A 25,509-nucleotide genomic window follows, 5' to 3' on the forward strand; every position below is an offset into this window, starting at 1 on the left:
TTTAGAGCCAAAAAATACAGTTTGTAATTTTAGAACCTGTGTTTCAAAGGATTTTTGTTTGACTTAAGTAACTGTTATTTGTAGTAGTTATTATTAAATAATATTATTTTTAGAGACCAAACTTCCAAATATTTCTAAGTGAAATGGAAGTTATCTCTAAACAGGTGCTAACAATTGGGAGAGACTTTTTACCTTTATATTATTACATCAGCAAAGCAATGTCGCATTCATTTTATAGACTTTATTCGTCTTCAGTTAAACTTCTTTAAATGCCTTTTCATATTAACTTTTAATCCAATGATGGATAGTGTATTTGGCAAAAATTCTACTTCCTGCCTGCCAAAATCTACATTGCAAATCGTGTGCCCTTTCTTCCATAACCATTGGGTTTCATATTTCCAAACTCCCAACAAGTATTAATGTTTGGGATCTGAGAATGAGACATCGGAATTCCTGGGAATGCTAGGGAATCCCTGAAATTATTTTAGTCTGTATTTTTCATAATATTTTTATATGTATTTTAAATGAATAATGAGTGACCTTAATAATAAACAGCAAATAATTTTTATTGTAATAGGGTTATACTAAAAGTTTCAAAAGATTTCCATAAACAAAAGATACCATAAGAAATGCACGGCTTATTACTCATATATGAACTGATATATTGTGACATGTAAAAGTGATCCCTTCCTGATAGGAATGTTTGATCATAGAAAACATTAAAAGGAGTACATTAACACAAAATGTACACCAAATAAAAGTCCAAATAAAACCAAGTAAACAAAATAAAACCAAAAATCCAAGTAAAAATCATTTAAAAATGGAAAGATATTATCCCAAATATTTAATATTTAAAAATTGCCATTCTTAAAAGTAATGTTTTAAACTATCCAAAGCATCAATTGCCTCATGTGCTAGTCTTGATCTTTGTTTTGTAACAAATATTCCATACATAGACAATTTTCTTTCATTTTGTGTTGAGCTGGTCTAACTGTTCTGCGTCTAAAAGCACATATGACTTGGGTGCTAGGGCCTAGGTTACTAGTTTTCTTTGCTAACAATGAAAATGTCTTGTCGACTTGCTCTGATTTTGGTTTTGCTGTTGAAATCAATATTACTTATGCTAATCAGTTTCTGATTTCATGTAATATTCCATAGCATTGGCATTTTCTCTTTGCATTTTTCCGTTAAAATATTTACAAAAAACTGTAGCCTATAGCAAATACTCAAATACTGGAAAACACTATAGAATATTATTGGGTGTTATTTGAACAGTGTAACAGTTAGATCTCTTAGCATGGTTAACAACATTATTCAAAATGAGTGTCAGTATTGCCAGTTTAAGTATTTATTTTGTTTCCTTCCCAAACTTGTTATTTCCTGGAACACCACTCCTAGGATTTGTGTAAAGTATACTCTGTGTATAAACGTATTAATATTTATTTTATTGACAATAGTGGTGCACCATTAGCAGTAGACATGGCCGGAACACACTCTTGTAAAATGCCAACGGCTAAAAGCAACACCAACTGACTCAATGATCACACTCCTCTCTTCCTTGCTCTTGTCTCAGTTTTCAGAAACTTTGATCTTAACCTTGGACTCCATATATGGCATTTCCTACTCTTGCTTTTGATTTCAATCAGAGACTTACATCTAACCAATAACGTCTTACTTGTTAACTCTGTGTCTTTTAGGAAAAGTGTAATAATTATTCCTGTTTTCTTATTTTCACAATTGATTTTTCTTAGGACTTGGAATTCAGAAAAATGTAAATTTCCTAAGAAAAACAGGGAAGGAATTTCTGCATTAAAACACTAATTGTTATCTTTGGTTGAGTAATGGAATTTGTTGGGAATTCCGCCAGAAGAAGACTGAGTTTTTCTCCCTTTGTGATCTGTGGTCATGGAACGGTGCTGTGAACATTGGAGATATTTGTTGACAAGTGTGATGGTGTCTTTGTGGGCTCGTGGCAATCACAATTAATGCTATACTATGGATGCCAAAGCAGCTAAGTGTGAAATTCCTGTTCTTTGTGGTCAACCAGACCAATTAAAAAACATTCATGAGGGTTGGGCTGGGAAGGGATCTGAGGTCTAGCAAACTGACAGTACCAAGGAGAATTGATTGGACAAGGGGAAACCTTTAGCAGAATCTCCTTTGTAAATGCTATCGTTGAAGAGAGAAGGATTCACCACTTTGGTGAGGTGACAAGGATTGTAGAAGGGGAGGCCAGGAGCTCAGGCATCTGTCCTTTGACAATCCTCGTCATTCCCATGCATATCCTCCTAGCACAAGAGGAAAAAGGAAGCCAAGTGTGTGGAGGTGTGGACTGAAAACCACTTCCTGAGGCCTGAGCACCCAGGTGGAGGCAGTCCTCCTCTACCTGACTCTCTCTGCCTCATTCTGCACAAAAAGAGCCTGCTCCACCAGGCCTTCATGAAGGGTTGAGAAAATTTTCTCCATTGACACAACATATATGTGTTAATAAGAAAAAAGTCAACCTTCTAATTATTCCTACAGGACTTAGCTTAATACAGTTCCAGTGTGAACATCACAGTCAAATGCTTACCCACCAGGCAGACACTGAAAGATGCTCTGAGAGCTGGCATGCATATGTACGAGTTTTGTTTTTTAGGAAACTAAGTTTATGAAACTGATGATCTTTCAATGGAGGAAAATTTTACCTCAGTTAGTTGGATGACTAGAGCTCTGTAATGGATATTTTCTTTTATATACTTTGGATCCTGGTGTTTTTCTTCATTGTTCTGAAGTTGAATGTTATGGAAACTTTTTAATAGGTAAATGTAATTTTGTACATTTAGATAGCGTTCTACTTTCATAAATTTATCAAATAAACATGTACATAGGAGATGAGGCTGGTATTCATTTTAAAGTGTCTTGTTGGCCCGTTAATGTAAAGTTATTTGAGTGAATACACTGTCATTATGAGTCACATACATGGGTTGGTAGAATATATATTAGACAGTTGATTAAATTACCCTAAATATAATAAGCTTATTTCCTATGTATTTTATTATAGTAGTATAGTATCGGAGGTGATGATATGTGTGTGAATGCGTGGAAAGGATGTTTTTTGCTTGAAACTGTAATTTAGTGCTCACTCAAATGCCATAAAGACTGCTTTGGACTAGGGGAAATCATGGAATTTATCTTTGATTTAAACTGTGAGTTGAATTTTAGACCAGAAGGTGTTTTTATATCTTTGCAAGTTGCAGTCTAACTGGTTACCTTCATTAGTCCGCCCCGGCGAGAACCTCTCCAAATGATGGCAGACCGTTGGTGCAATGGCCAGTCTCTGGACCGGGGCTGGGAGAACCCGACCCTGCTTCATGGCGGCAGGACAACTTGGCTCCGTGGCGCTGAGCACGTCCCTTGCCTCCCTGGGCCTGCTTCTGGGCTTTGGATGTCTCAGGGCTCATTCCAGTTCAGAAATCTTGTAATTCTCTCATCTGAATTATGTCCTTGAGCAAGCATACGATTCCCTGGACAATAAGCTTCGGCATTCCCAAACCTTGTCCTAGATGGTGCATAAGATGTTACAAGAGGAATAAAGAGACAGCCCATATCAGTGCCTGACCAGGGGATCACTCTTAATTTGAGGCACATCCGTGTAAATGATTGATCCGACGTTTACACGTGTGTTTTGTTTTTCCCAGTTCATGGGACTCTCATAAACATAGAGGCCCCTGGAACGGCACCTGCAGTGGCTTCCTCTCAGCCTTGGCTGTTTCCTGAGGCAGAAGAGCAGTGGCTGGTCTCTTGGCAGGAGCTAACATCGCCCGCCCTTTCCTATTCTGCCCTCCAGACAGTGCTGTGCTTTGTAACGGGTGTGAGCCAGGGCAGGGAGGGGCGGTCGGTTGGGCTGTGGATGCTGTCAGCCTCTGGGGTCCACAGGGAAAGACTCAAAATAGAACAGCAAATGCTTTTTTCCAGAAGTCCACTTGTTTCACGCCAAAAACAGTGAGACATGGATTTTTTAAAAAAGATTATCTCTGAAATACAATAGTTTCTCTCTAAGTGTTTATAGAGAACTGCTGATCCATCCATCCATTCATTCACTTGAGTATTTATTGAGCACCTGCAAAGTGTCAGGTCCTCTGCACTGTGATGACGATAGAGCTTCACCAGACAGCTCCAGTCCTGCTGCAGTGGGTAATTTTATGTGTCACTGTGGCTGGGCCGTCTTCCCCAGAATTTAGGCAAACACCAGTCTAGATGTTGCCAAGAAGGTCTTCTCAGATGAGGTTAACATTTAAATCAGTAGACTTGGAGGGAAGCAGATGACCCTCCCTAATGCGGTGGGCCTCATCCAGTCAGTTGAAGGCCTTAAGAGAAAAAGATTGATGTCCCCTGAAGAGGATGGAAGCGTGCCTCCAGACTGCTCTCAGCAACTCCAGACCGCAGCATCGTCTCCAGACTGTGACATCAGCTCTTCCCCGGGTCGCCAGCCGGGATTGTCTGTTCACCTGGGTTTCTGAGCGTCATACGTAACTGGTCCCTCTCAATAGCAATAAAAATAGCAGTCGTAATAAACAGTTGATGTTAATTGAAGCCTGCTCTAGGGCTTTAAAAGTGTTGACTCATTTAATCCCAAGAAGTGGAGGAAGGTGATCACCTCCTTTTCATGGATGAGGGAACTGAGGCACAGAGAGGTGAAGTGACCTCTCCAACCAGTAAAGGGTTGAGTGGGGATCACGATGCAGATGTCTCTCCAGCTGCAGAGCTGGTGTCCTTAACGAGGCACCATCTGCCTCTGTCCCTGCTGCTCTGACTGCTTCTGCTCCTGCCGGCCGCGCAGCCATACGGCACCTTAGGTCCTATCCCCCTGTTACATCCATTTCCTCGTGTAATCCTTGCAAGAATCCCATGAAGTAGGAAGGACTGCTGGTGTCATTCCCCACCAAGTGAAGAAAAGTGAAGAAACTGAGGCTCAGAGAATTTGCATGGCCAGTGCCCAGTCCCGGGACCGCTGGTCACTGTGGCGGCTTTGTCTCCTGACGCCAGGTGGGTGCAGTTTTTGCTACCCTGTGCCTTTTCCTCCGAGGCTTGCTGTATACGCTGAGGTTGGAAATGGGCGATTTCCCAGCTCCTTGGTCTCCCAGGCCCTGGTACCACATGAAGGAGGCAAAATTGCAACCGGTGAGGTGGACGTGCGTTTCGATGTCCTCCTGTTTCCTCGTGTCTTCTGAGGCTGTCTCCACTGGGGCTCCCTTTTGGAGAATCCAATTTTCTTCTCTCCATCTGCATAGTTGTCCCTGGTTTGTGGGCTCAGCTTAAATCAATCCTTCTAGAACCTTCCCTGATGGCACCTCCCTCTGTTCTTTCCTTCCGCGTTAGGTGTTCTTAGCTGGATGCCTCATTTGTTAATCAACCTTTGGCACAATTCTCATAGGATTGAGGAGCTCTGAGAAGCTTCTCCAGGTTTCTTTATGCCTCCTGGTCGAGGCCAGAGCCTGGCACACAGGAGGTATGGAGCTTGTGTTTGTGCATTTGATGTGATTAAATATGGTTGAAAACGTGGGTCAGTCAAATTGGAAATGACCCAATCACCTAATAGTGTCTCAAAGGGAGGCAGGGCAGGCAGCCCACTGGCCTAGTGAAATCCCCAGCGGGAGCACTCCAGTCCCTGCTGTGACCTCCTGGAATCAGGTCCAAAGCTCAATAGGAATTTTAGTGGGTGTAATAATGACCCTGTGATTCAGAAGTTCAGCTTGAACACAAGCAATTTCCTCAATTCAGTTCCCCACCAGGGAGCATTTCCTGGTGAGCACTTGGAGTTTCTTTTGTAACACCTACCTTAATTTGGGTACTTTCTAATTCAAACGCTGTGCAGGCAGCCTGAGCTCACAGCACCTCTCTCTGAGCAGGCTGCTTATGGCAGCCCCTGAATTTCTTTTGCAGCAATTGTAGAAAGGGGCAAAACCAAGGTCATTGCTGCACTGAATTGGGAGCTACGGTGGGGAAGAAGGATTGAATGGTGTACATCAATGGCAGAGCAGGGGAGAAAATGACAAGCAGGGGACAGTCACTAACCGTTGGCTTTGGGAAGGTTGGGTAGGACTTGTAGAGCTAGAGAAGGAGAAGCCAGGAAATAAAGGAGTCACTGGTATCACTTTACCCCATGTAGTTTGGCTGCACTGAGACCCCAGGGCCCTCATCCTAGAAATTTTACAACTTGGATCAGTGAATTGTTTTTTTTTTTTTAAAAGATTGGCACCTGAGCTAACATCTGTTGCCAATCTTTTGTTTTTCTTCTCCTCCTGAAAGCCCCCCAGTACTTAGCTGTATATTCTAGTTGCAGGTCCTTCTAGCTCTGCTATGCGGCATGCCACCTCAGCGTGGCCTAATGAGCGGTGCCAGGTCCGCATCCAGGATCCAAACTGGTGAAACCCTGGGCTGCCGAAGCAGAGCGTGAGAACTTAACCATTCGACCACGGGGCCAGGCCCTGGGTCAGTGAATTCTTAATCTGTAAATGGTCCTGGATGCCATCAAAGCCAAGGCTTTTATCTGAGATAAGGGTACAGAAGCACAGAATGGACTGGCCTTATCATGGTGGAGCCTGCGTGGGAATCCTTTCCCACTCCCCTCCCAGCCCGGAGCTTCTTCCACCGCCCAATGAAGGGCCAGCCCTGAGTCCTTGTTTGGCATCAAATGAGCGAACTCTGAGTACAGATTCAGCAAGTCCTTTGTGGCTTCAGCTGTCAATGACCTGGAGCCATGCTGAGAGGAGGAGCAAGGATTCTACCACTCTCCACAGCAGCGCAGGTTTGTCTGGGTTTCATGTTAGCATTTATAGCGCACTTGGAATGTACTGAGGGTTTTTCTTACACATTAAATATATCATTTAATCCTCACAAAATCCTCTGAAAATGACAGCATTGTTACCTCCATTTTGCAGCTAGATGGGGGTGGACATTGGATTGTCACCCAGCTCTCCCGAGCTCCCGTGCCACTTACTTCATTCCCCTACATGCCTGCCACGTGGCGCTGTCCTTTGTTAAAACACAGCTCTCCCCTTCCAGGTGGTCAAATCCCCATTTCTCGGTTAAACGGCCATCTAACTTGTCCTTTCTATGCCTCGGCTGCTGGCTGTATTCCTTGGTCTAGGAGTTCAGGTCACCGAAATTGTGCAGGTGTTCGCTTGTCTGTTACGTGTCAAGGACCGAGCCACAGAGGGGATATGGGGGGATCCTTTCCTTCAAGAATTAATGACTCACATGGCAAATTGGGAAATCGCTTCCAGCCGACAGACAGGGACGCTTCCAGGGAGAAGCAGCGTGTGGATGGGTCCTTGATGGATAGGCAGAATTTGGACAAGGGTGGAGGAGGGACCAAGAGGGAAGGCTGAGCATCCGGGGGGAAGTGTGAGCGTTGTGCAGGGATGACGGTGGACACGCTGTGCTCCCGACCTGCCTGCTCCTTCATGCTGACTGATGGGGAGAACGACTGCGCCTGCCACTCTGTTATCAAATGCAAACTGCAAAAAGCGTGAGCAACATCAGAGCGCGGAGAGAGGTTCCTGGAATCACCAGACTATTTGGGGTCCTTTTGTCTCCTCCTACTTTTCCTCTGCCCATAGAACCCTCCTCACTGCTCGTCCGTTTCCATCTTAATAACAGGGCGCAGCGCTTCCGCCATGCCCAGGAGCTCTTCTCTCAAGCGCCTGCTTGGGATAAACGCCTCTCTTTTGCGCTTACCTCCAGCTGACGACTTCCTCTCTTCCTGATCAAAAACTTGTCAGTCAGATAGTTAGGGTGCAGTGGGGCCAAACAAGTCGCACTGAGCAAAACTTTAAGTAGAGACAGAGTATAAAAAGTAACTGGAGACACTCACGTCTTACATGGCATACATTATAATTTTGGCGTCTTACTGGTACTGGATCCCAAAATGGATTTAAAGGTAGCGGTAGTACAAAAGATCAGCTAGGGTGCGTGAACCAGACCAAACGAAGCAAAATCCTGCCCGGCACTGGCGTCAGATGGAACTGAGTTCAAATTCTGGTTCTTTTGCTTATTAAAGAGGAGACTGTGAGGAACTTATTAATTTAGCTTAAGTTCCTACTTCACAGAATTCTTGGGTGCAAAGTGCCCAGCCCACAGCTCCATAAATAGATCTGTTCTCACGTCGACGGGCTGTGGTCTGTTTCTGCAGCATCATGACTTCTTATTTCTGAAGTCTTATTCCAGGCTGTGACCTAAACCAGCATCTGAACGGTGCTTGAAGTGCTGTGGGAACATTCAGAGACGGCTATGTCTGGTGCGCCGGCTGTTGGCCCCAGTGTGACAATGTTAAATATAACATCTGATAATTCTGAAGAGCGTGGTGAAGAGGCAGCGCCTGCCAGTATTGCACCCGCTGGTGCCTCAGCAGCCCACTATCCTGTCCTTGTAGTGGTGGCCAGCTGGCCCGTTGGCCTGAGCCTCCTAATGGTGAAGTGAGAGCGCTAGAGGGGGCCTCTGAGGGGCTGTCCAGCTCTGGAAGCAGGAGCACACTAGCAGGAGGGCAGAGGTCCAGACTGCTGTTGCCACTCCTTTCCATATTTCAGACTTAAGTGCCATCATCTCATGAGTGCGTTGTTGGAGCAGGCGCTGGCTCCAGGTAGCTGTGTGGACCTGTGGTGAGGGTTAGACATATCGGGTTCAGAAGCTGCCCTGGGGCCTGGATGTGGGCGTAGGTGGCAGAGTGGGAAGCAGACCAGGTCCCCAGCCGCCCAGGCCTGCGCTTGTCTGGGGCACCGTGGCAGCTCCCACGTTGCAGGGGCTGTTTCTCAGGGCTTCTCCCTGCTGAGCTGACACAGCCAGCATCCACCACTCCCAGGCTGGATTTCTTGTTGCTGCCAGCCACTCTGCGCCGGGAGGGGTGCAGGTTAGGCTCGGGGGCACCCTACTTCCCTGGGAGACAGTTTTAAACAGGCTCAGCTGACTGGGGGGAGTCCCTACATGGTGTTCAGGGCTGAAATAAGTAAAATAATATCCACCACCAGCCCAGGAAAAACAGGCCAAATATACACTACAGAATCTCAAATGCTTTTTTCTGAAAATGACGTTCCTGTTGGTTGCCTTTCATGGAAACACCTACTCACCCTCGGGACCCATTGAGCACCCTCCATCATTCTCTTTCACAGACTCAGTTTACCAACACATCTTGCAAAGCCAATTTGTCCAGGGCCATGAGCTGCATGGTGGAGTTAACAAAATGAACCCCACACGCTCTCTTCAGGTCATGACCACTGGCCATGTCCTCATAGTCCTTGCATTACATTGTCACCTGACTTCAGCTGAGTAGACAAGTATATGTGAAAATGCTGACTATGGACAAGGCATTTAGTTAGCACTACTGGCTTTTGTTGCTGACTTCTTTTGTGTTCCTAAGACTTAGTTCTGCAGTGAGAGTCTGAGTTCCGAGAGGGCAGAAACTTCTCTCTGTATCCACATCCCACAATATCCAGACAACAGGGGTTTATTAAATATTTGTCATAGTGTTTAAAAAATAGTAACAGTAACAACCCAAATACTGGGCTGAAAAAACAGTAGCGACATATAAGTGACGAGAAGTTTCACCCAAGGAAAATAAGCTTTATTTCTAGTGGAGAAAATGGCATAACAGCCACAGCTGCCGCTTCATGTGGCACACATTCCTTACCTTGGATGATCTCACCAGTCCTTCATGGTGGGTGTTATTAGCCCATTTATTTATTTATTTATTTTTTCAAGGAAGATTAGCCCTGAGCAAACATCTGCCAATCCTCCTCTTTTTGCTGAGGAAGACTGGCCCTGAGCTAACATCCGTGCCCATCTTCCTCTACTCTATATGTGGGATGCCTGCCACAGCATGGCGTGCCAAGTGGTGCCATGTCCGCACCCAGGATCCGAACCGGCGAACCCTGGGCCGCAGAGAAGTGGAACTTGCGCACTTAACTGCTGCGCCACCGGGCCAGCTCCTATTGTCCCGTTTTGAAGATGAGAAACCCAAGTCCTGATCAGAGTCACAAATGTAGTAACTTGTGCTGTGAATTATGGTGTAGGTCTTTTAGACTCCAAAGCTGTGATCTGTTTGTTAAGCCATGCTGCTGAGTGTTTTCACCCATTGTGTTCAGCGCCCGGTGAGATTTAATGTAAGAGATCTGTGTGCAGACGTTTCTGGTGCCTGCATATGAGAGGACACAAACAAGCGCAGATAAATCAGAGAGACCTTATCGTCGTGGAGGGATGTGCACTCATATGATGAACAGGTCAAAGTGTGTGATAACCGCCAGATAAGAGGCCTGGAGGACGTGTGTGTTGTGCAGAATAGCTTTGTTGAGTATCTGTGTTTCTTTATAAAGCTGGCAGCACAGTTGGAAACTGGTGTCTGGGACATTTTCGAGAACTAGATTCTGCTTCCTCCTCTCTTGCTGGCAATTTTGACCTCATGGTCCTACAGTTAATTATCTATGAAATATGTGCAGTATACCTTGCCCAGCCCAACTCAGCCTGATTATTTCCGTTTTAGCTAATAGAACCCATCGTTTCTGAAAGAGCCCATCTATGCGGTTCATGCTTTGGGAGTGGAGAGGTGTTGGTTCTTTAGGTGTGGTCAGGCTGAGCTGAACTGCGGTGTTGAACGAAAAGACAGCATTCCATTAGGTTCGTAGCTTTTCCTTACCTCTGACAGAAAGGGAGGAGAATATTAATGATGAGGGCACCCCCTTTTAGTAAATGAAATACCCCCCTCCAAGACCTCTATGCGTCCAAACCTTGGGAGTCGGAGGTCACCCACCTGCACAGACTAATGAGATTCATTAACACCAGGAGACCAGAGAGGTTCGCAAAGGGACATTATTGTGGCTCTTCTCTCCTTCAACAAAGGAGCCTCCCTTGTCCCTTTGCCTTCCTTCTGTCTGTGTCTATCATTAAAACAGAAGTGGGGGCGGGGCTTGAGCGAGGAAGCCTTCCACTAACTGCTTCCTGGAAACTCTTAAGAGTCTCAGCTGTTCTGTGGACAAAAACGAATGCCGTGCGTGGCGCGTAGCTGGATGGCTGTTCCTCATGACTGGGGGAGACTGCCGGTCCAGGTGGATTCAGAATCCTTCCGGATGCACGGAACTCTCAGGGGATGGTGGCTGCTGTTTTGGCATCCTGTCCCTCTTTAGGATGGAGACTTCATATGGGTCCTTGGAAATAGCGCATGTTCCCTCTCGCTGGCTGGAGGAGGTGGCTCTGAAATACAAGCCGTTAGGGATCTTTCTGAAAGATCTTGGGCCCTCCCCAGAAGACGCAGGTGATGACCGGGACAGCGTGCCCAGCAGGGTAGCAGGAGACTTCCGCACCTTTAATGTTTGACAAAAGGATGAAAACATTGAAAACAAGCAGAGCACTTCTCCAGTAGCAGGGGGTTTTTGTCTGCTGTGAGGCTGGGATGACCTGCATCTACCTAGCAGTGACAGAGGGCATCTAGCCAAACCTGCCTATCCTGTCTTTGCGGGTCTGATGGAGTTTGCCCAGTTAACAGAGGCCGTTTCTTACAGTATTATATGTGGGCTTCCCATGATTTAAAAAATATCAAAGATTTTCACTTGGGGGATGGAGACGGCGAAGAGGAAATGGACAGATGATATTACTCAAACTTTTGTTTAAAATGCTTTCAGGGAGCTATTCGTCTTTTGGCTGCTGTTACTTTTTTCCTGTTTGTTTCTTTTTTGTAATAAAAGTGTTTTAAAAGTAATTATGCTCGTCGAAGAAAGTGTGGAAAGTTCTAGAAAGTATAAAGAATCCAAGAAAAAAGTAATCTGTGATGGTACCATCAAGTGGCAAGCATAATGAATATTTTGGTTCATTCATCTCTAGTCTTTTGAGGAGGGAGATTATATGGGGGGAGGTGGGAGTCATTTTTTATAAAACTTATATTATGGATTTAACTTGAATCCTCTCTTTTGAACTCAGTACTATGGAATAGGCCTTCTTTATGTTATTAAAGACTTTTTGCCAACATATTTTTTTTTCTGGTTTAAAAATACTCCTTTCCCTACCACATGTTTTTTTGAGAGAGATTAAAAAACAAACCTACCTTGATGGGACCTTTAGTTTGAATATAAACAACCCAGTTGTTTTAAAGCGTTCTTCCCCCCAAGGAGAAACATTCCAATTGTTTCTGTTTATGAGATGCAAAATATTTCATCCCTTTGTCACTTTTTTTGGGTGTGGGTTCAAGATTGTGAAACTACGTTGGTTGTTTGATTTGATGATCCTTGTGGGTGAAATTGTGTTGCCTAAATTCTTTTCAACAAATGCACTCTTTCCCAAATCTAATCTCTGTTTGGATTTCTCAATGAAATTCTCATCATCTTATTTATTATTCCTCATTGAACAGTGTTTTGTTTTTTAAAGTGATTTTCATGGAACGTCAATTCCCTTTATGTAAAAGTCTGAAACCTAGGTCAGCTCCATGCGCAGTCCCCAGTGGGAGAGTCCACCTGTTTCCCCACATCTCACGTGATGCTTGACAGTCTTTTTCCCTCTTCCCTCCCTTATACACTTTTGGCTGGAACAGAACGTTTCCAAGCAGGTGTGTCCTAACCCAGAAGCCTGGGTTTAAGGATGCTTTCGTAAAAACAAATGAGCAATGAGTATATTCAGTGCCATACAATTAGATCTCAAAATAGAGTCTCTAGATTTTTTAAAATAAAAGATATCATACTCAGTGGAAATGACATGATTCCAAAAACACCTACGGTATAACGTTTCTACATTAGTCAAAAAAAAAAAAATAAAGATACAATTAAAGAAGTATTGGCAAAGAGAAATAGAAAGTGGTGCAATTTAGGCAGGAGCTAACTCACATAGAAAAACATTGACCAGAGATAAAAACAGGGAAGTGACCAGAGAAGAATTTTTTTCTTTAGAAACACCTGCATGATGAATGCCAAGGAATGGGAAAGAAAATGAAATAAGCCACAGAATTAATCAGCTTTTATCTTTATTGTAAAATGATTCCTGCATTGAAATAAAGTTTTAGCAATAGGAAGCTTCCAGTCGGTGTGACCACACGTCCTGTTTGCTCAGGGCAGTCTCTGTTCTTGCCTCAGATCCTTGCATAATTATTAATAAGATTGCCTTTTGTTCTCAAAACTGTAGCAGTTTGGACACTATTATATGGTCTCTTTATAACAGCAAAACTGAAATGTTTGTGATATGATAAACAATTAGTAAACACACTAGTTTCACACATGGATTTTGAAATGTGAGTTGGAAGTGACAACACAAAATTCAACACATTTACATCCACAGCTCAGATCTACAGTGACGTCGGAAAGTTGACTGAATGAGGATTTCAGGAGAACACGGAGTATAGAATGAGGTATGGAGGACTAAGGTTATTTTTATAATTATAATAATGATATTTTACATCCGTAGGGTAATTTACAGTTTCCAGAGACCTTCCATATCCCTGGACTCATGTGTCCTCCTGTGACTTTGAGTGGTCTGGAAGGAGGGGATAACAACAATGATGGAGGAGACGCCAACCCACCTCTGCTCTCGGGTTTTGGTGACCCCACGCTGGGAGTGGATGTCGTCCCTTACTGATACTGGAGGGAAGGGAATGAGAACAGCCTGGAGCACGTTCAAAGAAGGAGTAGGGCCTCAAAGGCAGGAATTTATTCGGAAAATCCTAGCAAGTGAAATCTGCATATCGATGCTGAGTTATGACCCATGGCAACTCCAGCTTTGGAAAAACAACTTAGGGATCTGCTTTTAGTGAAGATGAATAGTTTCCTGTGATTAATAGAAAAAAGATCAAGTGAGGAAAAGTAGCTCCTTATGAGAGCATTTTGAAGTGATGGGATTGATCATCATGAAAAAGGTGGCTCGTACCCAAACTCTTCAAATGTGTTACTGGAAAATTAAATTAATTCTGTAGAGTTTTGGTTTTTTTCTCCCTATTATCCACTATTAATATTAACAGGATAATATTATCCACTGTTAATATTATAATATTACCCCCTACTAATATTAATTAATAATTATTTAATTATTATATATTATAATAAATTTATATAAAATATAAAATAATAATATAATTATCATTAATAATTAATATAAATAGTGGATAATATTATCCAAAAACCCACTTTTTTCCCCGTAGAGAAATAATTGAAAAGAAATGAATATTCAGGAGCAAGGGGCCTACCATTCAAATGTGTAAATTTGGCATTTGAGGGGAGGCGAATTGCTTAAGCAGTTGCCTAAGTGACTGTGGGTGTCAGTTAATACTGGCTGATGAGGGTTTTACTCCCATTAGCAGAAAGATAGGTTCAGTTATTCAGTTTTAATCCATTTAGGAATGACTTTGTGGCAAGTGACCCAGCACTGTTTGCATGCATTCCAAGAAGAGAGCACGTCTCAGGCGATTGGCTCCTTCTCCCCAGGAGAAATCAGGACACACAGAAACTGTGACTTGCAGGGTGACCCTGTTCCTCTTTCTGAGTCATCCAGGAAGTAAAGTGGGATATAAGGAAAAGTCTGACCTAGGCTTGATTTCCAATGTCACTTTACCAAGGCTGAGGTCTCAGGTCTGTTTCTTAAGCTGGGGAGGCATAGGAAGATTTACTGAGGAATTCGGATGAGTTACTGTATTGAAAGTACTTCAAGCTCTGCGTGGAGCCTGTTGCCTGCAATTGCTTCTGCTGAGGTCTATTGCCCTCGCTGGTATTTTGCTCTGATTGGGAAGCCTCCAGGCTCCTCTCCTTCCTGGGCGGGGGGCAAGGCTGCTGCAGAATTGAGAGAACTCTGAGGGACAGGCCCAGAGGGAACCACAGTCTCTCCACCAAACAGCTCAATGGTCTCTATGGTTTGATTCCTATTAATCCCTCTAGACCAAAGTAGATTTTAGTCTAGTAGTGAGGTGGTCTTTTATTTAGACCTTTGGAAGAAAGTTAAATTAGATTGTTACTGCACAAAATTGGGGTTCTCTTGCCTGATGTACATAAAAAAAGCCAATTATTATGGCATCAGCTTTTGGGAAAAGAAATCAGCTTTATTTTGCGAGATCGATCTGCAAGGGGTCAGGGGCGTATGCTCTCAGATCTGTCTCCTCGATCCGGGGCTTGGGACACAATTTATGGGACGAAGGGCAGGGAGGTCTCAGGTGTGGAGATAGATGATTGGAGGTGAGGAGAGGTGAGGTAAGTGGTGATCTGGGCAAGTGTAGTCAAGCTTCATGTCTCTTCACAGGACGCATGTTCACAAAATGGCGGCATTATCGTCATCTGAGGCTGGAGTTTTTAGCTCTTTGACATCAAAAAGGTCACTTCCCAAGCATTTGCACAGGCCCAGTTGATGGGGCGGTGGTCTCAGCTGGCCTGAACCAGACAGGGGGTCTCAGTTCCTCAAAACTCACTCTTAGTTACTCTGTTGATAAGATGGGGTCAGTTGAACTGGTCATGGAGGGCCTGAGGTTACAGAATGAGCTGTAATAAATGACATAATGCAGCTTAATTTTAAATTTCCTGTTACCACAAATAAATAGAACTGCTTTTCTTAAGACGTATACCCGTTTTTTAAACTTTAATTAAGTGATTGATAGACATGCTGCCTGTGCCTTTCGATGTGAACCCTTTACCGTGTTCCCAGATGGCTGCGAGCTTCCGGCTCCTCTAGGCAACTCCTTGAAGGCAGGGATTTTACTAAAGATTTTGTGGGGAGACAGAAAATGGTTTTTGTTGCACACCAAATGGCAAAACCTTGAAAATCCTCCTGGAATCTTTCTAAGCCTTCTCCTGAGGCTCTTTCTAAACAGCATTTGTTCCCAAATCACTTTCTCCATGCCCTCTTCTGCCTTTCCCTCAGGCAGCCTCTGCATTTTCCTATCTCCCGCCTCTTCCTTCTAGATCTTTCCCTGGCTTCTATTCACTCTCCTATTTATGGAGTAATTAAGTCCTTTCTTTTCTTCTCCAGTTTCTCTTCTCCCAGGCCTTGCCCTTTTCTCTCCCGCCTCAGAAAACGCACGACTTTCTTTAGGACCCACTGTCTTTAGACCCAGGTGGCAAAGACAAAGAATTTTTATTGACAAATAAATCACAAAGAATTTTTGAAAAATTCCTATGACAATAAAATGACTCAATGACATTTATTGGCCCTCAGGACTGATTAGCTAGTTGTACCAAATATCATAAAATGTAAAATTCTCTGGGACAAGAATACTTCCATGTGTGTTGCAATTTTAAAAAGATTTCATTTACAAAAACAGAATGGGGAAAGATTCAGAACTCTATTTGCTTTCATGGCCTAGACATTTTTTTCCAGTTTCTTCTGTTGGTTTACAAAATGGAAACTTATATTTCTATCTGCTCTGAATTAACAATTGTCTATTAACTGATAGCTCCTGTCAAGAGAATTGGAGAAACAGGAGAGAAAAGGGGAGAGGAAGGGAGGGTTCAGGGTCCGACTGTGGAGTCTGGATGCCTCTTCAAACACTTAGTGGCTTGTAACCTTCCATGGATTCCTTAATGCCTCTCCACCTTAGTTTCCTAAAATGAGAATAACGATACTACCAAATATATGGCTTCCAGGAGAAAATAGATAATAAGTACTTAGAATTGTGTCTGACACATTATAAATGCTCAATAAATGTCAGCCATCATTATTTTTGCAGAAGGGTACAACGTTATTGATATTTTCAAAAGGAAAACCCGATGACATGCTTCCTAAGGAAGGATTGTGGTGGCAAGTGCTAGGTAGGTCTGCGTTGTCTCCTCGTTTCTTGAAGATGTTAGGATCAGAGCCAGGCATGGCCCCTGCGAACTGTTGCAGCATGGGTGTAAGCCACGTCGCAGGCCTGGGCAGGACCCTGCCCCACTGAGTTCCTCCCTGTTTCAGTCTGGCATGCCCTGTTCTGTCAAAGTTGCTCTGCAGTTGACGTCTCTGCTTGACCTGTTCAACAGAGATTCGAGCGTCTGCCGTCCAACAGGCACTGCTTTGGTTTAGGAAACAGAGGTGACCCCAGTGGACAGCATCTTGGCTCTTGTCACTTGCATTTCTGGCAGTAGCGGTGGGAAGACAGAAAATAAACAGATAAATATGCAGTCTGTAAGTCTTTGTACTTTTAAAAATTATACTATTTTCTATTAGCTTTTTATTTTCAGATCATTATAGATTCACATGCAGTTGTAAGAAATAATACGGAAAGATCCCATGTCCCCTTGACCCAATTTTCCTGATTGATAGCATTTTACAAAACTATAATACAATATTACAATCAGGATATTGACACTGACTCAGCAAAGATACAGAATGTCTCCATCTCCACAAGCATCCCTTATACGGCCCGCTAGAGCCACACTTTTCTCCCACCCTCGCCCACTCCCTAATCTCTGCAAGCCACTAATTTGTTCTCCATTTCTCTAATTTAGTCATTTCAAGAACATCATATAAATGGAATCATACAATATGTCACATTTGGGATTGGCTTTTTGCACTCAGCATGGTCCTTTGGAGATTCCTTCAGGTTGTGGCATGCATTCATAGTGCATTCCTTTCACTGCTGAGTAGTATTCCACGGTGCGGATGTGCCACACTATGTTTAAATGTTTACCCGTTGAAGGACATCTAGGCTACGTCCAGATTTTTGCTGTTATGAATAAAGCTGCTAAGAACATTGGTGTACATGTTTCGAATGAACATGAGTTTTTGTTTCTCTGGGGTAAATGTCCTGGAGTACAATGGCTGGGCGTATGGTAGTTTATTTTTTTAAGAAATGTTTATTTTTTTAAGAAAGTGCCCAACTGTTTTCCAGCGTGGTTGTACCATTTGACGTTGCCATGAGCAACGCATGGTTGATTAAGCTTCTCCACATCCTTGCCAGCACTTGCTGTTGTCTCTACTTTTTTAAATCTTCTGTTGGATATGTGGTGATACTTCACTGTGGTTTTATTTTGTATTCCCCTAATGGATGATTGTGCTGAACATCTTTTCATGTGCTGTTTGCCATCTGTATATCCTCGCCAGTGAAATGTCAGTTCACGTCTTGTGTATATTTTGTAATTGGATTGTTTGTTTTCTACTGTTGAGTTGAGAGCTGTTTATGTACGCTAGAGATGAGCCCTTTGTTGGACATGTGGATTGCAAATGTTTTCTCTCAGTCTGTACCTTGTCTCTCTATCCTCTTAATAGAGTCTTTCACAGAGCAAAAGCTTTTAATTTTGATGACATCCATTTTATCAACTTTTCCTTTTATAGATTGTGCTTTTGATGTCAAGTCTAAGAAATCTTTACTCAGCCCAAGATCCCAAAGATTTTCTCTTGTCTTTTTTCTATAAATTTTCCAGTTTTACATTTAAGCCTGTGATCCATTTTGAGTTACTTATATATGTTACGAACTTCAGGTTGAAAAATCGTAGGAATGCATTGATTTTTGCATGTTTATCTTGTATCCTGTAGTCCTGATGAACTGTTATTAGTGCCAGGAGATTTTTGGAGATAACTTGGCTTTTTTTTTTTTTTTGTCCATGAATGTCCAGTTACTCTAGTACTGCTTGTCAAAAAGGCTACCTTTCCTACATTGAATTGCTTTTGCATGTTTGTCAAAAATCAGTTGGGTACATTTGTGTGTGTCTATCTCTGGCTTCTCTGTTGTCTTCCATTGAGTTATATGTCTGTCACCAACCACTACCACACAGTATTGATTACTGTAGCTGTACAATGTCTTGAAATTGTGTAGACTGATTCCTCCCACTGTATATTTCTTTAGCAAAATTGTTTCAGCTACCATGCTTCTTTTGCTTTTTCACATAAATTTTAGAATAATCTTATCTGTATCTGCAAAAAATCTTGCTGGGACTTTGCTAACCAACACATTAAACCTATATATCGATTTGGGGAGAATCGACATCTTTGCTGTGTTGTCTTCTAATCCACGAACATGATAAGTCTCTCCATTTATTTCTATCTTCTTTGATTTCTTTCATCGGTGTTTTTTAGTTTTTAGTCTGTAAGTCCTCTATATGTTTTGTTATATTTATACCTAAGTGGCTCTTATTTTTTGAGAAATTATAAATAATGTTGTATTTTTAATTTCAGTGTCCACATGTTCATTGAGAGTATATAGAAACACAATTGAATTTTGAATATTTGCCTTGTGTCCTGTGATCTTGCTGAACTAAGTAGGCATTGTTTTTTTGGAGATTCCTTGGAATTTTTTTAAGTAGATAATCATATCTACTGCAAATAGAGATAGTTTAGTTTCTTCATCTCTGACATATATGCCTTTTATTTCTTTTTCTTGCCTCATTTAATTGGCTAGATCTCCTAGCACTATGCTCAATAAGAGTGGTGAGAGTGGACATCTTTGCCTTGTTCCCAATCTTAGGGGAAAAAAACATTCAATCTTTTATGATTAAGTATAATATAAATTCTAGGTTTTCTGTAGATGTTATTTGTCAAGTTGAGAAATTTCCCTACTATTCCTACTTTTCTGAGAGATTTTTACTGTAAATGGGTGTTGAGTTTTGTCAAATGATTTTTCTACATTAAGTGATATGATCTTTGGATTTTTCTTCTTTAGATTGCAAACATGGCAGATTACATTGATTGATTTTCAAATGTTGAACTAGCCTTGCATACCTGGGTAAAAACCTTACTTGGTTATGGTAAATAATTCTCTTTATATATTGATGAATTCTATTTGCTAATATTTTGTTAAGGAGTTTTACATCTATATTGAGGAGGAACGTTGGTTAATAGTTCCTCTTTTTCTGCTGTCTTTGTCTGGTTTTGATATCAGGATAATGAGAATAGCTTCATAAAATGAATTGAGAAGTATTCCTTCCTCTTCTGTTTTCTGGAAGAGGTTGTATAGAATTAGTGTTAGTTATTCTTTAAACATTTGGTAGAATTCTCTGGTGAAACTATCTGGGCTCAGAGATTCCTACTCTGATACTTTTAAAATCACACATTTAATTTCCCTAATAGTTATAGTGCTATTCAAATAATGTATTTGATATTGGAAGAATTGTAGTAGCTTGTTTTTTTTGAGTAATTGGTCCATTTCATCTAAGTTGTTAAACCTGTGCGTGCTGAGTTGTTCATAGCATTCTTTTATTATGCTTTTGGTGTCTCCTGGGTCTGTAGTGATATTCTATGTTTCCTGCCTGAAGTTGGTCATTTGCATCTTCTGACTTGCTGGAGGTTTGTCAATTTTATTGATCTTTTCAAAGAAACAATTTCTTCATTTCATTGATTTTCTCTATTTTCTGTATTTAATGTCATTGATTTCTGCTCTTTTCTTGAGTATTTCCTTCCATTTTCTTGTTTTGAATTTATTTTTCTCTTCCCTTTCTAGGTTCTTGAGAGGAGAGCATAGATTATTGATTTGAGACTTTTCCTCTTTCATAATAAATTTCTCTTTCCACATTGCTTTGGTTATGTCCCACAAATTTTGGTGGGCTACATTTTCATTTTTATTCAATTCAATTTCTTAGACTTTTTCTTGAGACTTCCTCTTTGACCCATGGGTTATTTAGAAGTCTGTTGTTTAGTTTCTAGGCGTTTAGATGTTTTTCTGTTATCTTTATGTTATTGATTTCTGTTTTGATTCCATTGTGGTCAGATAACCCGCTATGTATAATTTCAATACTTTGTGATTTGTTGAGGGCTGTTTTATGGTCCAGGATATGGTCTATGTTGATATTATCTTCTGAGAATTCTTGAAAAGTCTGTGTGTTCTGTTGTTTTTGCCAGACTGTTGCATAAATGCCTATTAGAGCCTTTTGTTTTAGTTCTGCTATATCCTTGATGATTTTCTGTCTAGTTCTATCACTTGTCAAGGGTGGGGTGTTGAAATCTCCAGCTGTCATTGTGATTGTCTATTTATCCTTTCAATTCTATCAGTTCTTGCTTCACACGTTCTACAGCTTGTTGTTTGATGCACACATTTATGATTTCTATGTCTTTTGGTGAATTCATCATTTTGTTATTACATAATGTCTTGGGTGGGAGGGTGGGAGTGCCTCATTATCACTCCTCACACGGCCTCCACAGCGGTGTGGGAGGTGGCTTTGTTACCACCGGGTGCCTCCCTCGTAGGCCTCCTTTGATGCTGCCTCTCTTGGGAAGGGGAGGAATGCCTTATTAGGGCCACGTTGGAGAGAATTCCAGGCTCCCCGTGTGGTCTCCATTGACACTGTGGGGAGTCCCTACTCACCCTTCTCTGAGCCACCCCAGGATGTTTCATTACAGCCAGTCCAGGGTAGGAGTCTAGTTTCCTTCCTCTGCCTTTGTTGGCGGGGGTGGGGGGGGGCACAGTTTTTCTGTTGTTTGTCTAGAATAGGGCAGGTATTGTGTAAGTGTTTTCTATTTTTCTAGGCTGCCCTTTTTCTGGTCCTTAGGCTAGAGAGAGCAGGCTTTTTGGGGAGGCTTTGTTGCCTGTGCTCTTTGCTATTCCTAGGTTGCTGGCTTCTTCAGCTCCAAGTCTGGGATATAAGAGATAAAAAGGACTCCAGAGAGCTCATACCACATTGTTCCTTCGGTTGTGAGGTCCCCAGACTGCCTGTCATATTCTATCAACATTTTAGAGTTTTCTTTTCTGTCTTACATATAAATATTCAAGATATTTAGTTGTGCTTAGCAAGGAGAATAGGGAAAAATCCATCTACATCATCTTTGAGGAAGCCTAACGCAGTATGTCATTTATCAACTATGAAGAAAAAGGAAGCATGGTTGGGGGGTGATGATGTGGCAGTGAATGTTGTTGCTTTTATATAGGGAGATCAGAGAAGGACTTTTTGGTAATGGTTTGAGTTGACCTCTAAATAAATTTAAGAAAGGGTCATGTAGATATCTAAGGGAGGTGCATTCTAGGAAGATGGAATAGCAAATGGAAAGGTGTTGGGATGAGTTCTTACTTGGCATTCAAAGATTTGCAATATAGGCTAGCTAAAAGGCAGGGAGCAAGGGCAGAGTGATGGGCATTGAGAACTGGGAGGTGGTATGTGGTTAGACTATGTCAGACTTTATAGGCCATTTTAAAGATTTTAGCTTTTACTTGGAAGGAGATGGGAGCCAAAGAGCAACCATGAGCTGATTTAGGTTTCAACTTGATCACTCTGGGTGCTATGTAGAGAATAAATTGAGGGTGTGGGAGTTGAGGCTAGGAGCAGGAAAACCAATTTAAAGCAATTGTATTAGCCTAGAGGAGAGTCCCAACTCCCAGACAGCCTAGAACTTTCATTTTTTTAAATTAATTTTAATTTTTTTTTTTTTGAAGAAGAAGACTAGCCCCCAGCTAACATCTGCTAATCCTCCTCTTTTTGCTGAGGAAGACTGGCCCTGAGCTAACATCTGTGCCTATCTTCCTCTATTTTTTTATATGTGGGACGCCTACCACAGCATGGCTCGCCAAGTGGTGCCATGTCTGCACCCGGGATTCAAACCGGCGAACCCCCGGCCACCAAAGCAGAACATGCTCACTTAACCGCTGTGCCACCGGGCCGGGCCCTAGAACTTTCATTTTTGTATAGAGGATGATATGCATTAATGAAAAAATTCTGGGTAATTTTGTCAGGATCGTTTTAAGTGGATTCCTTAAAATCTGGGTTGGCAAATTTAGAAAAAAATTCTCGAATTCAAAGGCTCTATGATAAATTTCTTCTGAGTAATTACACTGGTGCCTAGGCACTATTTGATCTATTTATGAGTGTCTGCATCTTACTGGCAAGTCTCTTTTCAGGGTCAGCACAGATACGGCACAATGACTTGTCTCCCAATGTTTCTTCATTCTTCCTCTCTTTTTTGAAGCTGTTGCCTGAAATATTAAATAGCTGTATCTGCAATTGGGTTGTGTTTGTTATAACTTCCAATTACGTCATCTGCTGCCATTGGAAAAACATGGATTATTACATCAGAATTGTTACTGACTTTTTGGGTTAAGGCACATTTATCAATTGGTCATGACAACCAAGATCCTCCCTGAACGGCAGGGTGGAGTTCTGGCACATTAGCTTATCTGAGCATGATATTTACAATCTATTGTCTATTTTCTGGTGTGTTCAGAGAAGATTCTGTGATTTTTACAATAGGCATACTCAGGGTCAGCTGGAAGACACTGAAAAGCACTGTTGTAGGCCTCAGCTATGCACCCCTGGTTGCCTATATTTGGGCATATAGGTTGGTCATTGCTTTCAATTATTCCCCTGAGTAAATCACGGCTGTCAACCGTCTCTCACCAGGCTTAGTGAATTACCTTTGCTGATTCTCGGATGGGGAGCATCTTGGAAATGTAAGAGTAGCATTCAGTGGTGTCTGGGAAGAGGACTTTGGTATACCAGGGCCATCGTGGGCTACATGAGGAGCAGCCGGGGAAGACCCTATCTGAGGGCCTGTTGTCCTTGTCCAGACTCCCACTCCCCATCAAGAATAGCTCTCCTTGACTTCCCACTGGCTGAGTTCTAACTTTCTTTCCCCTGCTCCTGGTGCCAGCATCCCTGAGCCACTGGAGGCCACCAAGTACCAAGCCTGGTTTACACTTTCCCTCTCCTCAATATCTACCCCAGCCTGGAGGAAAATCAAAGGTGGAGTTTTATTGCACGGTATAAGATAAACCTGTTGTATACCTTTGTGAGCCAAATTTGAAATAGAGATTAAAAAGCATACTTCCGGGATAAAACCAGAATGGCAATTTGAAGGAAGGGCTCTGAAGCAGGACTTACTTTTGAAGTGGTTTCTGCACATTCTCTTCCCCTGTAGTATGATGACAAAATTTACCCCCCGTGATTAGATGAGGATTAAATGAGATGCAGCAAGGTTGATACTCAACGCGTGACGATGCATCACGGGGGCCATAACACCTGTCATGTTTTGTCGACGATGACAGTACTTCACAAATCTGGTTGAATGAACCTAGAGTCCATCTGACTGATCCAGGGGCTTTCTCACAGGCGGTTTTCAGAATGTCCTTTGGCTTTTATGTTCATGCTATTTAAAAAAAAAAGCCAAAACCAAAACTATAAACCTGTAATTATTATCTTAAAACACTTTAAATAAAAGAGGCAAAAAGTTTATTTAATAACTGTGGCCTATCCGTTTGTGGGTCAGATTATTTTTCAAGCTATAAGTGATAGAATGTAAATAACATAGATCTTTACAGAACACACTCTTAAGGTTAGAAAGGGCCTTAGTTTTTTCACTTAAGCCATCTCTCACTTGAGGTAGAAATGGATTCTATGGTATTTCAGGCACAGCTTGAATACGCTATTCATTCATTCATTCAACAAGCATGTATTGTGTGTTTATTATAGTTGAGGTGCTTTTCTAGGGCATTGGGTAAAAAGGCCCTTAAGACATTTAAAATGGAGTGGAAGAGACATGTGAAGCTGTCAGAACCTGCATTAAGTGTTGTCATATCCAGTGTTTAGTGCGTGTTTATGGAGGACTGGCCTCTTAGCATTCCTGTCTCTCAGCTGAGGAAGGATAAGACTACTGTTGCGGGGGGGGGGGGGGGGGAGGGGGGGTGGTCCAACCCAGGCAGTCTGAACCCAGAATCTGGGCTTCTAATGACTATACTCAGAAAGAGGCACCCAGTTGCTTCGGGGCTGGCGTGGTCCCGGCTTGCTTCCTATAAAGCAGACTCTAGAACCCGGGCACGGGGAACTCACTCTTTCTAGAGAAAGGCCATTGGACATTTCCTGAATGTATTCCTGAAAAATAAAATACAAATCTAAACACTTCTAAATGTTATAAAAGGAGGGAGGAAGGGAGTGGGAGGGAGTAACCCAGGGAACAGTAGGCTGTGGGGAGATAAGAGAGCGGTCGGCGAGAGTGGTGAGTCCTTTTTTCACTTTCATGACTGTCGCATTGAGACATATGCTCCAGCACTTTTCCGGTCCTTCCATTTGCCGAGATCCACCCCCTCCACCCACCAGCCTCCACACAGGCCGTTCCCTCTGCCGGAGACACTCACCCCACTGGTGGGGGGCGGTGAGGAGCACTCACCCTCGGTGTTATTTCCTGGGGGAAGGGGTCCTGATCCCCTAGATTATTTTCATCCCTCCATTATACATTTTCCCATAACCCTGTCTAGTCTTTCTCACAATTGCAGTTGGGTAATTATTTGGGTAATTCTTTAAGTGCCTGTTAAATATCTGTCCCTTTGCCCTGATTCTAAGCTCTATGAGGAGAAGGATGGTCTCATTTTTATTCATCCTTATCCAGCTGGTACCTAGTATAGTGCCAAGGTCAAAATAAGTGCCTGTTAGGGGTTGCATTGTGTCCTTCTCCTCAAAAAGGATATGTCGGAGTCCTAACCCCCAGGACCATAGAATATGACCCTATTGAGAGATGAGGTCTTTACAGAAGGAATCATGTGGAGATGGAGTCATTAGGGTGGGCCTGATCTAATATGACTAGTGTCCTTGTAAAAAGGGGAAATTTGGACATAGTCATGCACACGGGAGAACACCGTGTGAAGATGAAGGAAGAGACCTACAAGCCAAGGAATGCCCATGACTGCCAGCAAAC

At 42.5% G+C, this 25,509-nt stretch overlaps 1 long non-coding RNA gene across 1 annotated transcript in view; it reads left to right on the forward strand.

The window, feature by feature from the left end:
• The first annotated feature begins 6,668 nt into the window (after positions 1-6,668).
• LOC139075858 (uncharacterized) overlaps positions 6,669-25,509 on the forward strand; it is an 88,307-nt gene continuing 69,466 nt past the window's right edge. Inside the window, exon 1 of the long non-coding RNA XR_011526771.1 lies at positions 6,669-6,790. This is a non-coding gene — a long non-coding RNA (uncharacterized lncRNA). The remainder of the gene's footprint in view (positions 6,791-25,509) is intronic.

The sequence above is a fragment of the Equus przewalskii genome, chromosome 14 (assembly GCF_037783145.1).
Source record: "Equus przewalskii isolate Varuska chromosome 14, EquPr2, whole genome shotgun sequence".
In the NCBI taxonomy this organism is placed as follows: domain Eukaryota; kingdom Metazoa; phylum Chordata; class Mammalia; order Perissodactyla; family Equidae; genus Equus; species Equus przewalskii.